At 40.9% G+C, this 4275-nt stretch overlaps 1 long non-coding RNA gene across 1 annotated transcript; it reads right to left on the reverse strand.

The window, feature by feature from the left end:
• Positions 1-230: 230 nt before the first annotated feature.
• LOC102913099 (uncharacterized) lies at positions 231-3609 on the reverse strand. Its single transcript, XR_442942.4, has 2 exons — positions 3398-3609; positions 231-448 (listed from the first exon to the last, which is right to left on the reverse strand). It is a non-coding gene; the product is annotated as an uncharacterized LOC102913099 (long non-coding RNA).
• Positions 3610-4275: the final 666 nt, after the last annotated feature.

A 4275-nucleotide genomic window follows, 5' to 3' on the forward strand; every position in this document is an offset into this window, starting at 1 on the left:
GGTCTCTAGCTCATGAACACACCAGTCTACAGTTGTCTTCTCTAATCTTCCCTCTCCTGTTCCCCTGCCCTAAGCCTCCCAACATCACAAGCAAGGCAAGTCTTGACCTGTTGGAATTAAAGAAAGCATGGAAGTTCTTGCAGTTTGTGATTAACACAAAATGTTCCTTGATAATCCTTTGTCTAAACTAGCAATAACACTTGTGTCATGTAGAAATAAAGGACAGAAAAAACAGGCTTCCTAATTTAATGCTTCACAGGAGTTGATCATCTTGCATTCTTGGTTTTCTATTTCTTTAGCAACTGTTGCTGTTGAGTTTGACTAATACGCAAGACACACAGCCCCACCTTCTGAACATCAGAGCAGTGTCCACTTGCATTTTCAGAATTACACAACATGTAATTTTTACAGTCCAGGGTACTAGTTACTTCGTAAACATCTTCACTTCCTAAAATTAAACATAAACAATGACAACAAAAATCTTGGAAGATATTTGCTTACATATTTGTTTGCAAAGTTCCAGCAATGATTTCAAAAAAAAGCTTTGTGGGAAAGTACTGATAAAAATACCTCACACTGAGCCAGGCTGTGGTGGTGCATGCCTTTAATTCCAGCACTTGGGAGGCAGAGGCAGGTGGATCTCTGTGAGTTCGAGGCCAGCCTGGGCTACAGAGTGAGTTCCAGGAAGGGTGCAAAGCTACACAGAGAAATCCTGTCTCGGAAAAACCAAAATCATCATCATCATCATCATCATCATAAATAAATAAAAATAAAAGAAACTGACACTGACAACACAGTTGTTAAAGCCAAATGATTGGCTTGCTTGTGTACTGAATAAGCCCAGCATTACTGGGTAAGGCTGCATGGCCAATACTGGAAGTTCAGAGCTGATCATTACCATGCTGGAAGTTGCATTGTTTCAGGCAGATGAGGATGACCAGTTCATATGGCTTAGGTATCTTTCTCAGAAAGTGGCCTTTCCTACCCCATCTATGTAAATTTGTGTGTGTGTGTGTGTGTGTATGTGTGTGTGTGTGTGTGTGTGTGTGTGTGTGTGTGTGTGTTTACCTGTATGTGCATCATGTGTGTGCAATACCTGAAGAGACAAGAAGAAGGTACTTATGGTGATATTTTATTCGTGCTGAAATGTGATTTTATTTGTTTTTTTTTTAAAGATGTATGTATGTATGTATACAGTGTTCTGCTTGCATGTGTCCCTTCGGGCCAGAAGAGGGCACCAGACCTCATTACAGATGGTTGTGAGCCACCATTTGGTTGCTGGGAATTGAACTCAGGACCTCTGGAAGAACAGCCAGTGCTCTTAACCTCTGAGCCATAAAGTTGCCTAGAGATCAGAGGTCAAATCAAGCCATAAGCAGAGTCAGGTGATGGTAGCACACACCCTTAATCCGATCACTTGGCAGGCAAAGTCTCTGTTCGGTCAAGGAGGGATAAGAACCTTTAATCCCAGTATCAACCATAGAGACCTGGAGGTCTGTATAGATAGGCAATGACAAGGAAGTCATGTGGTTGGGTTTAGAGCCAATGAGAAGGCAGAACAGAAAGGCAATAAAAAGACAAGTCAGACAGGAAGAAGCTCTCTCTGTGGAAGCTACTGCTGGTGGTAAGCTAAAGTTAGTCATCGCTATTGCTCTGATCTCTTTGGCCATTTCCTATGTATTTGGCTCTCTGTTTCTTATTTACTAAGACTGTTTAGAATTTTGTGTACAAGTATTGGAGTTGCAAGTGCTTTAGGAATTGCCTGAGGGGTTGCTGTGAACTGTACTCAGGTCCTCTGGAAGAGTAGCAAATGCTCTTCACTGCTGAGCCATCTTTCTAGTCTATCATCAACCGTCAGTTACTGTTTTCTAAGCTGGTTTTTCTCTGTTTGAATCTTCTTGATAATTCTTTACCTTCAAGAATCTCAGTTCGTGTAGTTTTCAAACTTTCTTATATGATTAGGCATAAGAAGAGAGAAAAAGGAAAAGACAGAGACAGAAAGAGAAGTATGAAGAGGAGGAAGAGGAAGAAGTGGAGGAAAGAAGGAAGATTAGAAAACGAGCAAACCAGAATGAATGGTTTTCGAGTTGCCTTTCTCTTCCACTAGCACACATCTCTTCTCACCACGACAAACAAGGCACAAGAAACTCGAGAGTCAGAGACAGAACAGAAGTGGAAGGCAAATTGCAGTAGTTATGTCTTCCCATAACTTGAAATGTCTGTTCTTTGGAAGGTCCTGCCATGTTGATCCTCAGCCACAACTTCCTCATATTTGTGCCAGGTTATTGGTACTTGGGCATCACACCATCACTTCCAGATTGTCATTTGTGACATAATTTCTTCAGGCTTCATCTCCTAAGTCAGTCAGCCTGGTCACTAATGTGCCATCACTGACACATCCCTCTTCTCTCTTAGACTTCCACTTTTTTACACTTTCTGATATTCTCTTACCTCAGTTTCTTCCTTTCTGTCCTTAACAGAAAGGGGGGCCTTATTAATTCTCGTGGACCTGAGGTTTTAAGATCTAATAAGTTCATGGTTTTTTTTTTTTAAAAAATAAATTTCCTTTTTATTCGTTTTTGGTCATATTTTATTTTCGATGATATCATGTATCAATATTGTATTTATATCATTTCTCCTCCCTTTCTCATCTCTCCAGTTCCTCCTGTGCCCTCTCATACTTCTCAAATTTATAGTATCTAATCCCTTAACTATTATTGTTACATATGTACCTATATCTGTCACACACACACACACACACACACACATTTATAAACTATATTCTTTCTCATTGAAGACACTCTGAATAGAAAGAAGAACTTACTTAGTGTTTGGACTGAAATGGGAGCATTATGAGGCTGGAGATGACTCTGGAGTTAAAAGCCTATGCTATCTTTGAAGAGGACCTGAGTTTGATTCCCAGAACCCACCTCTGGTGGGTTCACAAAGGCCTGGTGACTTCTGCCCTGTGACTCAATGCCCTTTGCTGTTCTCTTTGGGCACTCATGTTCGGAGCAACCCTTGCTCCCCCCAACATATATACATAATTTTTAAAAATTAAAAATCTTTTTAAAAAAGAGGCACCAACAGAAAGATAAGGGAACTAAAATGAAGGAGAGGGTAACAAACTCTTAATTCCCTTCCTTGTAAATAATATAAGAATCTACCCCTGGAGCTGAGATGAGAACTTTTATAAGAACTAGAAACTCCTACAATTCTCTACATTCTGCTCTACTTTCGAGCAGCTCCTTGTAACAAAATGAATATATCCATTCAGTGAATTCATTCAACCAAAATGCACACCGAGTGTGTACTGAGACACATTGTCAGTGATGAGTGTGCCATGTCACACCAGGTTCTCATTTGCTTTCACTCTTGTCTGTCACTAAGGTCTTACCTGAGTTGGGCAGCAGGCCAAGGAAGAGACATGCTAAGAAAAGGTAACGCATCTTCATTGCACAGTAGCACCTATGTGACAATAATAGCATTCCAGCAAGCACAACTGTTCTGTGGAGATGTTTTTAGACTCAGGATTGCTAGACAAGGTGAATCTGTGGATGGGCAGGATCTTACATGCTTTGGCCTCAGTTTCCCGGGCAGTCTACTCCCACCACTGCCTTGCACCAGCTGGCTTTGCTCAGACTGTGACACAGACAACCTCTTATTGCATCATCACAGTACATGTTGTTCAGTCCTTTGCATCATTGGGTCTCAGTGACCACCCACAGGGATCACCCTCTGCCTCTTACCCCTTCACAGGTCTCTAAATTGAGATCTTCCTTGGGAGAAAGACCTCCCCACACCATTCCCATGTTCCACTTGGGCACAGCACCTGCTGCTGTTGTATATTTTCTCTTTCCTCAATTGGCATCCTGTACACTTGTCACTGTTTTTTTTTTGTTTTTTGTTTTTTTTTTTTTTTTTTTATCAACTCCTTTTACTCTGTGCTAATTGTTCACATCAGAATAAGTCCCTGACCCTCCGCTTGGAACACAGATTATTAAAATTTCCCCTCATTTTATAAAAAAATAAAGCAACACTTGTACATTCTTTTATGTCCACTTCTATTAACACTAGGATGTTCCTGGCCTTGTTTGTTTGAGCTCCCTATGTGAGCTGTATTCGCATCTGCTGGTCTCCAACTCCTGGACTCAAATGCTCCCTCTACTTCAGCAGCCATAGTTCTGGGATTGCAGGCCTTCCTTGTCTTTTCTTGCAGAAGTAATTTTTTTTTCTTCTTCAAAATATCATCACCTTCCTCGACTTTCTTTGATC

This window comes from Peromyscus maniculatus, chromosome 3 (genome assembly GCF_049852395.1).
Source record: "Peromyscus maniculatus bairdii isolate BWxNUB_F1_BW_parent chromosome 3, HU_Pman_BW_mat_3.1, whole genome shotgun sequence".
In the NCBI taxonomy this organism is placed as follows: Eukaryota; Metazoa; Chordata; class Mammalia; order Rodentia; family Cricetidae; genus Peromyscus; species Peromyscus maniculatus.